The 18,034-nt window shown below is 39.9% G+C and overlaps 1 protein-coding gene across 1 annotated transcript in view; it reads right to left on the reverse strand.

The window, feature by feature from the left end:
* LOC115633564 (putative uncharacterized protein DDB_G0271606) overlaps positions 1–18,034 on the reverse strand; it is a 96,569-nt gene that overhangs the window by 32,836 nt on the left and 45,699 nt on the right. The window lies entirely within an intron of this gene.

Here is an 18,034-nt window from a genome sequence, read left to right on the forward strand (position 1 = left end):
TCAACGTACGTTGACAGCGGAGCAGCACCAAGAAAATGAGCTGGAGTCAAGACATCGAGATCTGCTGGATGTTCTGAAAGGGATAACAATGGGCGAGAATTAATAATTGCCCCGATATGGCATACAAGCGTGCGCAGTTCATCAAATTCGAGCAGCGATAGTCCGACGGATCTGTAGAAATGATGCTTGGCAGTCTTTACAGCCGCTTCCCATAGACCACCAAAGTGAGGCGAGCGCGGCGGAATGAAACGCCAATCAATACAGTCAGCAAGGCAAAATTCTTGCACAGCCTGCAGGTGCTCGCTGGATTCAAAAAGACGCTTTAGCTCAGCCATCTCGTTCCGTGCGCCAACGAAATTTGTAGCGTTGTCAGACCAGATCCTAGTAGGTCGACAGCGCGTCAAAATAAAGCGTTTAAGTGCATTTAAGAATGCTCCGGTGGTTAAATCCTTCACCAACTCCAAATGCACAGCTTTGGTGGCGAAGCAAATGAAAATGCAAATATAGCATTTTATTGGTGCCTTATTGCGGACCTCGCTTTTGTAGAAAAACGGCCCACAAAAATCCACACCAGTGACCATAAAGGTATGTGAAGCATCAACTCGATCCTTTGGCAGGTCAGCCATAACATGCTCCACAAGACGAGGCTTGGCTCGAAAACAAATGGTGCATTTGCTGACTACGCTGCACACTGTTTTCCGACCGCCAATTGGCCAATACTGCAACCGAATTGAGGCCAGCAATGCACGAGGTCCAGAATGCAGATTACGGACATGGTAGTGCATAATGACTGAACGCGTGACTGGATGACGCCTTGGAAGTATAATTGGATGCTGGGCTTCAAAGTCGAGCGCAGAGTTACTTAGACGGCCACCAACGCGCATCAATCCAGAGCTGTCGAGAAAAGGAGATAAAGAAAGACAGGAGCTAGACGATTTCAAAGTGTGTCCGGCCTGCAAGGTCTTGTATTCGTCCCGAAGCGTAGACATTTGAATTGAGCGCATCAACAGCAGTGTACCAAGACGGATGCAGTCCACCGATAGCCCAGGAATTCGTACACGGTGCAGGAACTTGTATACATATGCAAACATGCGCTGCAGCTTTCCAAATGTGTTAATATATTTGCATTGCTGTGCAATGTCTTCGCACAGTGTGGTGCTTACAAACACTTTAGAGCGCTGCTCAGGAAGCGACGAGACGGAATTGCAAGACTCTGGCCAAGAAGATTTATCTTTCGTCAGAAATGCGGGACCATGTAGCCACAAGTTGGACTGGACTAATTCGCTGGGAAAAGCTCCACGTGAAAGTATGTCCGCAGGATTCAAATCGGTTGGAATATATCGCCATTCCATGCCAGAGGTCAACTCTTGAATAGTTGCGATGCGATTGGAAACGAAAATTTGAAACCTGGATGGCTCGCTGCGAATCCAAGATAGCGCTACTGCAGAATCAGACCAACAATAAAACTTGCAGTCGAATAACTCCATACGAGATATTTCGTTTATGAGTTGTGCCAGCAAAACGGCTCCGCACAACTCTAGTCGGGGCACGGTCAACGATTTGAGCGGCGCCACACGAGATCTGGAACACAGCAGCTCCGCACGAGATTGGCCTTGCGTGGTCGAAATGATGTAGACGCAAGCTCCATAGGCATCTATGCTGGCATCACTAAAACCATGCACTTCAATGGAAACACCAGCAGAAAGTGCAAGCCTTGGAAATTTCAGCTGCTTTGTGCGCTCAAAATCTGCAATAAGATTATGCCAAGATGTTGTCAATGATGCTGAAAGGCTTTCATCCCAATCAAGCCTTTCTCTCCAAAGCGCCTGCAGGAATATCTTAGCCTTTGCGATTACTGGTCCAATAAGGCCAAGCGGATCATAAAATCTGGCAATAGTTGACAAAACAGTGCGCTTGCAAATTCGACCAGATGTCAATGCTGGCAGAAACGTGAAAATGAATAAATCCGTCGCAGGATCCCACGACAGTCCTAGAGTTTTTGTTATGTCGCTGCCATCATCAAACTTAACTAGAGTTTCTTTGTCTTCTTCCGGAACTTGTTTGAGCACATCAGGATTGCTGGAGCACCACTTCCTTAGCTTGAAATTAGCCTTGGCAAGTAGCCCTGTGGTTTGTCTCACAATTTCTATGACTTCGTTTGTAGAAGCACCACCAGTGATTAAATCATCAACATAAAAATCGCGGCGCAAGATATCGGAGCCAATAGGAAATAGCTCATGCTCATCTTCAGCCAGCTGATGCATAGTGCGAACGGAGAGAAACGAGGCAGGCTTTGTACCGTAAGTGACGGTATCAAGACGGAAAACTTGAATAGGCTTTTGAGGCGAGTCACGCCATAGAATGCATTGAAAATAGCTATCCGGATTTGATACTCGCACGCAGCGGTACATCTTGCAGATGTCTCCTGTTAAAGCGATAGGAAACGTGCGAAATCGAACAAGCGTGTTTGCGAGCTTTGACTCAATGGAAGGACCAGCCATTAGGATGTCATTTAAAGAATGACCAGAGGATGTGGATGCGGAACCGTCAAACACGACTCTCAACTTTGTCGTTGTGCTGTCCTCCTTCAGAACGCAATGGTGCGGAAGGAAATACTTGCACAAATTTAGCGAAACTGGCGATACAAGCGACATATGACCCAACTCTAAATACTCCTTAATGAATGCCGAGTACTGTGCTTTGAGAAGTGGATTGCGTTCTAACTTTCGCTCCAAGTTTATGAACCGACGATAGGCTTGCGTATAGGAATCGCCAAGCAGATCTGTGCTGAGCTTTACAGGCAATCGGACGGAATACTCGCCAGTACGCAGGCGCCTGTAATTAGCCTTGAAATGCTCCTCGCAGTCGAACTCTTCTTTTGTAAGTTTTACAGCCAGATCGACACCACTTTCGAGTTCCCAAAAAGAGCGAACCATCTGCTCGATTCGTGTATTGCAATCCTGTGTAGACGGAGACTTGGATGCAACCAAATCAGATTTCTGACGCTGCGAGCCACCTCCAGTAACTATCCAGCCCAAACGAGTCTTTTGCAGAAGTGGCAGGCCATCAGCCAGTTTAATCTGACCTACACACAACAACTCGTAGAATAAATTGGCACCGATAAGCATATCAATTTGCTGTGGCTTGAAGAACGCCGGATCAGCTAAACGGACATTGCTTGGTATATCCCAATGAGATATGTCAACCGTGAAATTTGGTTGGTTCTCAGTAATGGAAGGAGCGACCAAAGCAGTAATATTTGCGGAATAGTCAGTGACCAATGATTGCAAGCATAAGTGCACAGTGCAACCATCAGACTTGAAACCAAGACCAGACACAGAGGCCGACGACTTGGTCTTTCGAAGTTGGAGCCGGGGAGCGAATCGCGAAGTTATAATGTGCAACTGTGATCCGGAATCGAGCAGTGCACGGCAGGGTGCCCAAGTCCCGGCGCGATTTTGAATGCTGATGACAGCGGTGGCCAAGAGCACAACATCTGAGCCGAGATTTTGGGCAGGCAATGAAGCAAGCGATGATGGCGAAACAGCTGCGAGAGCGCTACGTGGCAGTAACAATGAAGACGGCCGCGAGTGTAAGTCAGAAGCGGACGATTGCTCAGGCATCAAATTTACGGCAGCTGAATTATTAAAATGCAATAAACTGTGATGTTTGGCGCCACAGGTTCTGCACGATCCAGAATTGCAAGTTCTCATTCTGTGTCCCTTTCTAAGACAATTTATACACAGAGAGAGGCGTTTCGCTTCCTTTAAACGAAGTACAGGCGACAAATTACCAAAAAGTGGGCAACTGTATATTTCGTGTGCATTATTGTCACAAACCAGACAACCATTTGCGGATGGGTTAGTGGCGACAAACGAGCGTTTGGTGTTAGTGGTTTTATTCTTTCCCACCTGATAATTCGACGAATATGATGCCATTGCATGCTCGATGTTTTCCAATTTTTGGCACCTGCTATCCAAGAACGTCGCAAATTGCTCCCACGACGGTATAACGTTTAATGGGGCGGCTTCCTCCCACTTTGCCTGCGTCGCAGCATCCACCTTGCCCAAAATTGTCTGAACGACGATGCTGCCAGCTACATCTTGCACATTGCCCAAACTCAACAGTGCACGCATATTTGCGTTGACTTTGTCGGACAACTCTCGCAGCTTGCTTGTAGTTTCAGCCTTTTTAATGCCCAAAATCACGGAGATGTGTGCCTGGAAAATAAGACGCTTATTGTTAAACCGCTTGTCGAGTAGGTCTAACGCCACTGAATAATTTGCACCACTTATCTCAAGCGCACGAATCGTGTCCAACGCAGATCCTCTTAAGCTTGACCTCAAATGCTGCAACTTTTCCACATCGGAGAGATCTGGATCCTTGGCGATCACTGATGTGAACATCGAAGCGAAATCTGCATATTCAGTATATCCACCACTGAATGTAGGCAACTTAAGCTCAGGCAAACGAGACCGATTTATCACAATGGTAGACTGATCATCTTGCCGAAGCGTCGAACACGGCGGCGCGCCAGATTGCATCCTTTGTATTGCATTTAGCAGGCGGCCCTCCAAGCAGACCACCAGCTCAGCAAAGTTGCAGCGCAAACTGCTGCCAATCTCGTCAAAGTCCAGCTCCTCTAATTTGTCATGCACCAAATTAAAAGAGGCCTGAATACTTTGCAGCATTTCCACACGTTTTCGCAGCTCACTTTCTGAAATATTGTCAATTTCACAATCATTTATTTTATTTTGAATAGAAAGCGCCCACGCATATAATGATTGCGCCTTGCGCTTATAAAACTCAACACTATTGCTCGTAGCCTGCACTGCATTGCCCACAGCTGTTGACGTCGAAGCTGTTGGCGCAAGCGTCGCTGCATCAGCTACGTCAGCAGCAGCTGATGCGACAGCTTGGAAGGCGCGCATTTGACCGCCGCTCTCAGACATTATGAACGCGAGAGAGAACCGAAAACCGAAAATAGCAGAGATAAATGACGCGCGCGAATAACTGTTTTATCTGCTGATGTTCGTTGCCCTCAAAAACGTCGCTTCACACGGCTGCTTATTGGCGGTACAGTAGGCACTATGAACTTATACTTTTGCACTTATGTACTTGAATATTTTTTGTGTACAATGAACTCAATTATGTACGCTTTTGTTTTTAAACGCGATTAAGCAAGGTTTTGTGGAATTATTAATCACGTCGGGGTCACCAAAATGTATAATCATAAGCTTTTTTATGATTCCAAATATGCGAAATTATGTTGGCGAAATAATTGCAAAATAAGCGAAAACGAAATTGTTCAATTTAAAAGAGTTGCACAAATGTTTATTTTGCATAGCTAGCGATCGCCGAGATTTACAAAGTTTGTGCTGGTAGACGGAAAGCTAAGCTTCTCCGTACCAGATGCGATAACGAAAAACGAACTTGACTTGCAGAGTTAGCGACAATAACTAGAACATATGTGGCGGCTGCGCAGCAGCCTATGCAAATTTATGGCAAGCAACAAAAGGAAACGTTAAGTGCTCGGCTTGCTATGCAAAGCAAGTGACAAGAAAACGAGCACTTTGCATTGAGTTATTTACGTTACTTATTAACTATGATGTGCTGCTGGTTTTGGCTGTTTTTGGCCGGATGACCAAACAAACAGCATACCTAATAATAGAATTAGAAGCAAAACTAACTGCTTAACAGTGTTCATTGTAAAGCAATCAGAACAGATTTAAAATCTTCTTTCACATGATTATTCGAATTTGAATTTATTGTTTTGCGTATACATACACGGCGAAAATTGTCTCTGAATAGCTTTCATCTGGTATAACGCATCCGCACCGTTATCTGTTGTCGGTAGCTTCGGGGTTTGCAACTCGTCTTTGGCTGTTTGACCTTAATGTTTTGCTGTTAATTAGCAAACACAAGCGCTGCATAGTTTTCCAATTAAAGCAATTGAGATCAAAGCCAAGCACTTGAAGTACCAAGTACCTCCTTCTTTAAAAAGGGGGCAATAAATTAGGCACGTACCGTCTGAATAAGAATTCCAAAGAATCTGATTTCCACTGTTATCAATACTCAATTAAAAATCTTTGCAATACAATATCTCATTCTAAGTTTACCTTTCTAGCATCGACAGAAGCTTTTCTTTAAGGGGCATTGTTATGATGACGCGGGAAAATTACAATTAATGCCAACAATCTGTCAACATGTGTCGCAGAACGTCGTTGCGGAATGGCTTAGGTGTGTGACATCCAGGCGCCCAAGTTGCGACAGCCTTATCATTACGTTGTCAATGTCGGCTGTTCTTGAAGGCATTCTTTTTGCTGTCATATTAAAACAAGATAGAACGCTACAGTCGAGCAAGCCCGACAGTAAAATAGCCTGTACTCTCCACAAAAAAGAAAAATTTAAAAAAAAAATGAAATTAAAAAAAAATGAATGAATTAATTTATTAATTAAATTAAATTAGAATACATGTTTATGTTCAGTTTTAACAGTATACATTTACATCACGTACCTATGCGTGTTTATATGCGTGTATGTATGTACAGAGCTGCAGGCAGCGCATGAGCAGCGATTTTACTTATGGCTATAACTTTCTTCAGAATTGACCTATCATGATGAAATTTGGAACACGGACACATTAGTATCAATTGGATGTACCTACCAAAATTTATTTCAAAATTCCGAGAATTACGGAAGTTATAAGAAAAAACACGAATTGCGGGGGAGTGGGGGGGGTGCTATATCCACTCGGCTTCTCATCCTGATCAAGAATATATATACTTTGTGGGGTCTGCCACGCCTCCTTCTGTGTGTTACATACATGCGCACAAAACTAGTATAGCCTTTCACCCTTTGGGTACAGGCTATAATAATGTTGAAAAGAAACCATATAACGGATCTACGCATTTTATGGTCGCAATGCCGGCAGAATTTTATTGAATATTTTGATAATTTATAAATGCATGTGCCTTTTACTTTGTTTTTGTCAGAGATAAAAGCCATCTGCAAATTGGTAGAGGCGTAAGTAAAGTAAAGAGCAACGATTTTTCACACAATCGATCTATCGTCAAGTGCCATTTATTCCGGTTGTCGCGACAAAAAATCAATGCATCGATTTTTGTTGTTTTTTTTTCGATATTTATGAAAATTTTATATTTGGTTTTAATTCTTAAGTCTCAAACAAGATTCCGTTTACTTTTGAATTCCTTTTAAAATTAGGCTTTCATGGCTTTTGCCAAATCATCGGAAAAAATCGAGTACATCGACGATGTAAAAAAATCGATGTTTGTTTACAACCCTACAAATTAGTCAATTAACCACGCGGTTCGATCGAAAGTAGAGAAGTAGAATAAATATTTTTCCAAGTACGTTTCACGTATATTTCAGAAAATTATTTATTGTTCTTAGTCGATTTATACCATGCGTTAGTGTCGATAAGTGCGAATAGCTGCTTTTCAGTTTTTAAAGTGAAATTGTTACAAGTCGCGAGTGCACATATATACATACATACATACATACATATGCATATGTATATATGGGCTTAAAAATATTTGATATTATATTTTGCACTATTCAACAAAATTTCACTATTCTGTATTTGTTGCCTGTGTTTGCATGAGTGCATTTTTTTGGACTCTCATACAAGAAAGTTTTTTGAATATTCCACTATAAATATCGGTATTTATAATCGGTATTTATATATCGGTATAAATATTTTTGAGGTGACTCAAAATATTGTTTTGAATTTGTTGTCTTAAATATTTGCATGCTTTTAATATTTTAGACTATCAAACAAGACAGTATTTTTAATACTAATATAATAATAATATAAAATAATAGTATTTTCTGCTTAAATATTTGCATGTTTGAAATATTTTTGGGGATTATACAACCCAGTATACATAGTACTGAAATATAAATCGTAAGACTTGCATGAAAGTATTTTATAAATAGTTGTTTTCTTAAGGAAAAATTATTCTGCAATATTGTTCAAAATAATTGTATTTTCTTCCTTAAATATTTGCATGTTTGAAATATTTTTGGAGATTATACAACCCAGTATATATAGTACTGAAATATAAATCGTAAGACTTGCATGAAACTATTTTATAAATAGTTGTATTCTTACGGTAAAATTATTTTGCAATATTGTTCAAAATAATTGTATTTTCTGCCTTAAATATTTGCATGTTTTAAATATTTTAGGGGATAATACAACACAGTACTTTTAGTACTGAAATATAAATCCTAAGATTTACAGGAAACTATTTTATAAATAGTTGTATTCTTACGGTAAAATTATTTTGCAATATTTTTTTATATTCAAAATATAAATAGTGTTTTGTGCCTTGAAAACATTTTAGGCTATCACACAACACGGTATTTTTGATACTGAAACATATAATATATCGTAAAATTTCATAAAAACTATTTTTAAAATAGTTGAAAAATTACGATATTTCCACTTTCTTCTAAATAGTGGAGTCAGAAACTACTATACTTATACTATAATTTATAGTAGTTGCTGAGAACGTTTTTTATAAAACGAATTCATTTGCTAATTTACTACTAAGCAATTAAAAATTTGCCATATTTTACGGTAGTGCTACCACTAAGACATCATGCTTACTGAAAGCTTGAATATAAATGGCATAATGGTGCCCCACTCTGTCGTTTTTATAATTGGCGATGGAGCTTGCCTGTTTAGAGCAATTTCACATGTTTTAAAAGGTTCACAGGAATTTGCAGGCTTAATACGCCAACAAATAGTAACCCATGTGGTGAATAACCGACATAATTTTGTTTCTTTTACATTCGATTCTATGGGCAATAATTATAGTACACCTGCACTATATAAGTCCGAAATGATGCTTCCCACACATATGGGACCACATGCGAGCTAAAAGCAGCAAGCGAATTATATCCAATTTGCATTGAAGTCTTTCGTAATGGGAATATTCTTGGAAGATTTGGTACAGAAGGCCCTGTGAAAAGGCTCCGCTTCTCCGGCGACCTCTCTAATGGGCACTTTGATGAACCCTTGTCCACTGCAGATTCTGTTTCTCAGGAGGGATCGCAAGCAATCACTGCACGAAACGAACTCGATTTTCTAATAAAAAAAGAAAAACCCAGCAAAAGCTTGCATCTCAAATTTATCGGTCTGAGCATCGTGAACTGCTAAAAGATGAAGCGAAAAAGTATCAGGAGAACAATCCTAATGCGCATCGGGGAACAGAAATACACTTTCGTTCTGAAACTGTACTTAACACAAGTCTTGGGGCTCAAAGGGAATCCCAAACAGGAAGTGAGAAAAAGCCTATTAAAAGACGAGCTCGATTTTGTGACGAAATGAGAAAAAAGCAGCGAAAGCTTGCATCTCAAATAAATCGCGCTGAGCATCGTGAAAAACTCATAGATTCAGCTGAAAAGTATCAGAATGACAATCCCTATGTGCATCGAGCCGCAGCAAAAAAATACCAGAAAAAGAATCCTGAAGTGCACCAAGCTGCAGCAAAAATATATCAGGGAAAGAATCCTGATGTGCACCGAGCTGCAGCAGATAAATACCAGGAAAATAATCCTGAAGTGCACCGAGCTGCAGCAAAAATATATCAGGAAAATAATCCTGAAGTGCACCGTGCTGCAGCACAGAAATATCAGGATGAGAATCCTGAAGTGCACCGAGCTGCAGCAGATAAATATCAGGAAAATAATCCTGAAGTTCACCGAGCTGCAGCAAAAATATATCAGGAAAATAATCCTGAAGTGCATCGTGCTGTAGCACAGAAATATCAGGATGAGAATCCTGAAGTGCACCGAGCTGCAGCACAGAAATATCAGGATGAGAATCCTGAAGTGCACCGAGCTGCAGCAAAAATATATCAGGAAAATAATCCTGAAGTTCACCGAGCTGCAGCAAAAATATATCAGGAAAATAATCCTGAAGTGCACCGTGCTGTAGCACAGAAATATCAGGATGAGAATCCTGAAGTGCACCGAGCTTCAGCCGATAAATATCAGAATAAAAATCCTGATGTTCATAGAAGAGCTTTTCGCCGCTATGAACGCAATAATCCTAAAGTGCAAGAAGAGAGACGTTTGCTCCCATGGAAAGTTAAAGCAATGTCTGGTTTAATGTATGATTCCAAAACGGCATATAGTACAGACTTAAGCATTGCGCTAGGTTCCATGGATCACAAATGCAAGTTTTGTAATGCTCTTAAATGGAAAGATGAGTCTCTAGGGATGTGCTGCAAAGAGGGAAAGTTAATCTGCCTTCATTTAGGGAATTACCTGAACCTCTTGCTAGCCTAATATTAGGTGGCTATCCCAACCATATCCATTTTATGGACCGCATAAGAAAATACAATAGTTGCTTCCAAATGACTTCATTTGGAAGTACAAGAATTGTAAATGATGGGTTTATGCCAACATTTAAGGTGCAGGGTCAAGTCTATCATTTAGTTGGTAGTCTTTACCCTTGCCCTCAAAAAGAAGAACAGTTTCTTCAAATATATTTTGTTGGTGAAGATGAAAGAGAATCGAAACTGAGGAGAAAAAATATCTCTGATGTCAAACTTGACTTAATAAAGGCGCTCCAATCCATGTTGCGCATAAGTAACTCATATATCAAGGATTTAAAAGTTGCTCTTGATAAAGCACCCAAAAATAATAAAGACTATAAAATGATTATTCACGCTGATAGAACACCAGCTGGGGCTCATAAGGGTCGCTTTAATGCACCCCAGGCAAGCGAAGTAGCTTTGCTAATAGTCGGACAGCAGTTTGAGGAGCGCGATATTATTATTGAAAGTCATAATAATAAATTGCAACGAATCAGTGAAGTTCATCGTTCTTACGATGCTTTGCAATATCCACTGCTTTTCTGTTATGGGGAGGATGGATATTCCGTTGACACACCTCAATGTAACCTCAAAACTGCCTCTGACCAAGACGGTTTCTGCTCTAAGCTTTTATAGCTACAGAATAATGATTCGTCAATCTGAAGCCAATCATTTGGTTTACTGTCGATCTCTATTCAGTAAGTTCTTGGTTGATATGTATGCCAAAATTGAAACAGAAAGGCTTAATTACATTCGCCACAACAGCCCAATTGAGAGCAGACAGTTACATACATCTCCAAGATGCTATAGGAAAGCAAGATATTGATGTTGCTCAGATTGGGCAAATGGTAATTCTACTATCTTCTTTTACCGGCTCAGCGCGACACATGCTCAAGATGCTATGACGTATGTTAGACATTTCGGTCGTCCTGACCTTTTTATTACATTTACCTGTAATCCTAGGTGGAAGGATATAACAGATGCATTAATGCCAGGTCAAAAGTCTTACGATCGTCATGATATTATAGCTCGAGTTTTTCATTTAAAAGTCAAGGCTTTAATGTCACTATTGACAAAGGGTGCTTTGTTTGGTAAAGTCCAATGCTTTATGTATTCTATAGAGTGGCAAAAACGTGGTCCTTTCATGAAAGAAGGTAAATGTAGCAAACGGTTTCCTCGGCAGTTGCTTAATGCAACTAACACGGGAATTGATGGTTACCCTCAATATCGGCGAAGAGCTCCAGATGATGGAGGCTTTATTGTCGAAATGAATGGTAACATCATAGATAATCGTTGGGTTGTACCTTACAACTGTGTACTTTCACGAACTTTCGAAGCTCACATAAATGTGGAGTACTGCAGTTCTGTGAAGTCAATCAAATACATTTGCAAATATGTTAATAAAGGCAATGATCAAGCAGCATATACGCTTGAGAACCACAGAGATGAGGTTCAATCGTATGAAAGTGGTAGATACATCAGTAGTTCAGAAGCCGTGTGGAGAATTCTTGCATTTCCCATACATGAACGGTTTCCGGCTATCACACACTTGGCTGTGCACTTAGAAAATGGCCAGCGCATTTACTTTAATCCAAATAATCCCAACCAATTAGTTGAAAAGCTAAGAAACCCATCCAAAACGACACTTACAGCGTTTTTTGATTTATGCAAAATTGATGGCTTTTCAAAAACACTTTTGTATGTAGAAGTTCCTTCTTATTATACATGGAATAGCCAGAAGTTTCAAAGAAGGAAACGCGGCTGTGATGTGGATAATTTTCCTGGAGTAAAAAAAGATCAAGCTTTAGGTAGAGTGTACACTGTGCACCCCAAAAAACTGAATGTTATTACTTAAGACTTCTACTCCATGAAGTACGGGGACCAACCTCATTTTTGCACCTAAAAACAGTAAATGGTGTCAGCTATGACACATTTCAATTAGCGTGCAAAGCCTTAGGCTTACTTGAGGATGACAAGCACTGGGACTCTACCTTAGCAGAAGCAGTACTATGTCAAGGTCCCCGTAAATTGCGAGAGCTTTTCGCAATTATGTTAGTTTTTTGTCAAATATCTGACGCTTTAAGCCTTTGGGATAAGTATAAAGAAAGCTTATCGGAAGACATTGTAAATGATATGGAATTACCAACAGATGGTAATATTGATTCAGTTATTATGGATATAATCTTTAATAAATGTCTCATCCATATTGAAGATATATTTTTGTCCATAGGCGGACAAAATCTTACAGTATATGGACATCCTAAGCCGAGTAGATCCGAAGAAGTGCTGCAAAATAAAGAGTACCTCAGAGAAATAAGTTATGAAAACAATGAACATATTGTTAATAACAATGAACATTTACTCAAAATGAGCAAAATGGGGTATATAAAAAAATATTAGAAAGCATTGAAGCTGAAAAAGGTGAAATCTTTTTCCCCTGGTGGTACAGGAAAAACATTTTTGCTAAATTTACTGTTAGCGAAAGTGCGGCACAACCAGAAAATAGCCTTGGCTGTAGCTTCTTCTGGTATTGCAGCCACATTGCTCAACGGAGGTCGGACAGCACAGTCTGCATTTAAACTCCCGTTTGATTTAATAAATGTAGAAACGCCACATTGCTGTATTTCAAAGCAATGCAATATGGCTAAGGTTCTTAAGGATTGCAAGTTTATTGTTTGGGATGAGTGCACAATGGCGGCTTTGAAGCTTTAGATAGAACACTAAAGGATTTAAGAGATAATAACTCCTTAATGGGAGGAATTACTGTCCTTTTAGCTGGAGACTTTCGTCAAACGCTTCCAGTAGTGCCTCGAGGAACAAAAGCTGATGAAATAAAGTCATGCTTGAAATCCTCATTTTTGTGCCCTAAGATCCAAAAATTGGCACTAACAAAAAATATGCGAGTGTACCTAAAAGGTGATACTTCTGCCGGCATTTTCGCAGAAACACTTCTTAAAATAGGAGACGGAGTAGTCCAACAACAGATGGGAAAATAGTCATTCCATCATGTTTGGGCACTTTGGTTAAGTCTCTAAAAGAGCTTATCTCCAGCATATTTCCAGATATTTCAAATATATCAACAAAATCGCTGGATTGGTTATCTGAGCGAGCAATTTTAACCTCAAAAAATGAAGGAGCCACCAAAATAAATAACATACCTCTAAAGTCATTTGATGGAGAAGAAATTACCTATAAGTCCGTCGACTCTGTAATAGAAGTCGAGGATGCAGTTAATTATCCTGTTGAGTTCCTCAACTCGCAAAATCCTGCGGGCCTTCCCCCACATAACCTTATTCTTAAGGTGGGAGCACCAATAATGTTGCTACGGAATCTTAATCCTCCCAAATTATGCAATGGAACAAGATTGCAAGTAAAAAGTCTTCACTCTTATGTAATTGAAGCCACTGGTTGTGCCAAAGGGGAGACGGTATTTATACCAAGAATCCCACTTATACCATCAAACCTTCCATTTCAATTTAAAAGACTTCAATTTCCCCTCAAAGTCTGTTTTGCCATTACAATAAATAAGTCACAGGGCCAGACATTAAAGATAGCTGGATTAGACCTACAGGAGGATTGCTTCTCTCATGGACAGTTTTATGTGGCCTGTTCAAGGGTTAGCTCCGCTAGCAGCTTAATGATTCTCGCACAAGGGGGGAAATCGGCAAATGTTGTTTATAGATAAGTTTTACAACAGAACTAATGTAAAACTTGCAACTTAAAGATTTTTTAATGGTTTATATAGTGCACATTTAACCTATGTTAAATACGTGTATATTAAGTGGGACCGTGGAGTAGACCTAAAGGGGATACCACGTTAATAAAGACGCACCCAAACCTCTACCTCTAAGGTGGTGTGGAAAGGAGGAAACATGAAATTGATTTGTCTAATTAAAATGCCCATTATTAAGTATCTATCCTTATCAAAAAAAGGAATATTAATTGTAGTGGGCTTAGTTGTACGTTTAACGTTATTTTGACGAAGACTGAAAGTTAAACGGTATGCTAAAATTGTGAATTGTTTTATTTTAGAATTTTTATTCGCAGAAATAAATAATAAAACAAGAAAGGAATGCTAAAGTCGAGCAGGCTCAACTCTTAAATACCCTGTACCACCCCACAAAAAGTAATTAAATTAATTAATTAATTAAATTAAATTAATTAAGTATTTTAATTAAATTAATTAACTAAATTAATTTAATTAATTAACTAAATATTAACTAATTAAATATAAAACAAGAGAGAACGCTACAGTCGAGCAAGCCCGACAGTGTAATACCCTGTACCCAGGTAAACTTCCGTCACTGAGTTATATGCGCCCATAGCAGCAACAAAAAGAGGAAGAAGAAGAGCGAACTTGTTGCTGCAGTTTGTTGGGGTTGTACTGGCGAGAATTTGTTTCGCTAATAACTTTTCTTAGAATTGACCGAATTGAATAAAATTTTGAACACCAGTAGACAATTATATATGAATAGTGTGTGCAAAGTTTTGTTTAGGTAGCATTTGAAATGTGGACGCTATTCTGTAGCGGAGGAAGGGGGGGAAAATTAAAAAAAAAATAAACTCGTCCTTACTCGGACCTAGGAGAATCTGGATGCCAACTTTGGTTATTCTAGCTTTTATAGTTTCTGAGATCCTCGCGTTCATCCAGACGGACGGACAGACGGACGGACATGTCTAGATCGATTTCTCTCGTCATGCTGATCAAGAATATATATACTTTATGGGGTCGGAGATGCTTCCTTCTGTATGTTACATACTTTGCACAAACCTAATATACCCTGTTTACCCTACGGGTACAGGGTATATAAAAGTATAATTCCACTACTGAATATGCAGATTTCGCTTCGATGTTCACATCAGTGATCGCCAAGGATCCAGATCTCTCCGATGTGGAAAGTTGCAGCAGTTGAGGTCAAGCTTAAGAGGATCTGCGTTGGACACGATTCGTGCGCTTGAGATAAGTGGTGCAAATTATTCAGTGGCGTTAGACCTACTCGACAAGCGGTTTAACAATAAGCGTCTTATTTTCCAGGCACACATCTCCGAGATTTTGGGCATTAAAAAGGCTGAAACTACAAGCAAGCTGCGAGAGTTGTCCGACAAAGTCAACGCAAATATGCGTGCACTGTTGAGCTTGGGCAATATGCAAGATGTAGCTGGCAGCATCGTCGTTCAGACAATTTTGGGCAAGGTGGATGCTGCGACGCAGGCAAAGTGGGAGGAAGCCGCCCCATTAAACGTTATACCGTCATGGGAGCAATTTGCGACGTTCTTGGATAGCAGGTGCCAAAAATTGGAAAACATCGAGCATGCAATGGCATCATATTCGTCGAATTATCAGGTGGGAAAGAATAAAAACACTAACACCAAACGCTCGTTTGTCGCCACTAACCCATCCGCAAATGGTTGTCTGTTTTGTGACAATAATGCACACGAAATATACAGTTGCCCACTTTTTGGTAATTTGTCGCCTGTACTTCGTTTAAAGGAAGCGAAACGCCTCTCTCTGTGTATAAATTGTCTTAGAAAAGGACACAGAATGAGAACTTGCAATTCTGGATCGTGCAGAACCTGTGGTGCCAAACATCACAGTTTATTGCATTTTAATAATTCAGCTGCCGTACATTTGATGCCTGAGCAATCGTCCGCGGCCGTCTTCATCGTTACTGCCACGTAGCGCTCTCGCAGCTGTTTCGCCATCATCGCTTGCTTCATTGCCTGCCCAAAATCTCGGCTCAGATGTTGTGCTCTTGGCCACCGCTGTCATCAGCATTCAAAATCGCGCCGGGACTTGGGTACCCTGCCGTGCACTGCTCGATTCCGGATCACAGTTGCACATTATAACTTCGCGATTCGCTCCCCGGCTCCAACTTCGAAAGACCAAGTCGTCGGCCTCTGTGTCTGGTCTTGGTTTCAAGTCTGATGGTTGCACTGTGCACTTATGCTTGCAATCATTGGTCACTGACTATTCCGCAAATATTACTGCTTTGGTCGCTCCTTCCATTACTGAGAACCAACCAAATTTCACGGTTGACATATCTCATTGGGATATACCAAGAAATGTCCGCTTAGCTGATCAGGCGTTCTTCAAGCCACAGCAAATTGATATGCTTATCGGTGCCAATTTATTCTACGAGTTGTTGTGCGTAGGTCAGATTAAACAGGCTGATGGCCTGCCACTTCTGCAAAAGACTCGTTTGGGCTGGATAGTTACTGGAGGTGGCTCGCAGCGTTAGAAATCTGCTTTGGTTGCATCCAAGTCTCCGTCTCCACAGGATTGCAATACACGAATCGAGCAGATGGTTCGCTCTTTTTGGGAACTCGAAAGTGGTGTCGATCCGGCTGTAAAACTTATTTTTATTTTTTTATTTTTTTATTTATTTATTTATTTATTTATTTATTTATTCCTAGTGTAATTATACATAAATTTAAAGTGTATTTGGTTCTTATTATTAATATTATTATTATTTTATAATCTGACCAAAAATGTTGCCTACTGAGTGTAAATGTATTAATATTGTGCTCTTACTTTATTTCATTTAGGTATTTTCTTAATAGTGCGCATGAATTCTATTTCTAAAATGCGTTTCATTGCTGATTGTTTTTAAGCCATGCGGTAACTCGTTCCACAGACGAACAGCAAATATAAAAAAGTGTTTTTCGGAACAAGATAATCTATATCTTATGCAGACTATATTATTTGTTCTTCTTGAAGAGGTAAATGAAATTTTGTCATACAAATAATTCGGCTCTTTTCGAGTAATGGTTCTGTGTATAAAAATTAGGGTCCTAAGTTTAATCCAGGAGTTAAGAGTCAAGTTAAAAATTAGTTTTGCGTATTCCGTTATGGATTCTCTTCTTTTAATATCAAAGACATAACGTGCAATGCTTTTAAAGGCTACTTTTAGTTTGTTCTGGCTTACGGCGTCACAGTTTCCGAATAATTCTACTCCATAAAATAGTGAGGGTATCAAGTATGTCTTAGCAATAAGTAGCTTGAGTTTGGCTGGGAGGAAATTCTGCGTCAAAGAGAGAAACCTAAGTGCACTATACGTTCTTCCTACAGCATTATTAACATGATTGTGCCATGATAGTGTCTCATTAATGATTATCCCTAAATTTTTTGCCTGCCTTACGTATTCAATATGTTTGTCTTTCAGTTGTAATTTCTCTAGATTAAGTAAGTTAATTTTCTTTTTATAAATTACCAGGCATTTAGATTTTTCCGGATTGACTTCCAGACCATTTATTCTCGCCCATTCACTGATTTTCAACAGATCGTCATTACAAGCACGTACACATTCTTTTAATCTATCTAACGGACGACTAACATACAACTGAACATCATCTGCATACAAGTGAATATCGCAGTTTGACACAGAACATGGAAGGTCATTAACATAAATAGAAAATAGCAGGGGCCCTAGCACTGAACCCTGTGGGACTCCACGTTTTATTAACAGAAAAGACGAAACACTACACGAGGTGACGACTGCTTGATGGCGACAGGACAGGTATGATTGGACTAGATGTATAGCGGAGTCAGAGAAGTTATAGAGTCTTTCAAGTTTGGTGCAGAGTATGGTATGATTTACCGTGTCAAAAGCTTTTGAGTAGTCAAGAAGGGTCAAAAAAGTTACCATACTGTTGTCCATTTGCTCACGAATGTCCTCTGTAATTTT

This window comes from Scaptodrosophila lebanonensis, unplaced genomic scaffold, assembly GCF_003285725.1.
Source record: "Scaptodrosophila lebanonensis strain 11010-0011.00,11010-0021.00 unplaced genomic scaffold, SlebRS2 tig00001445-arrow-arrow-pilon, whole genome shotgun sequence".
NCBI lineage: Eukaryota > Metazoa > Arthropoda > Insecta > Diptera > Drosophilidae > Scaptodrosophila > Scaptodrosophila lebanonensis.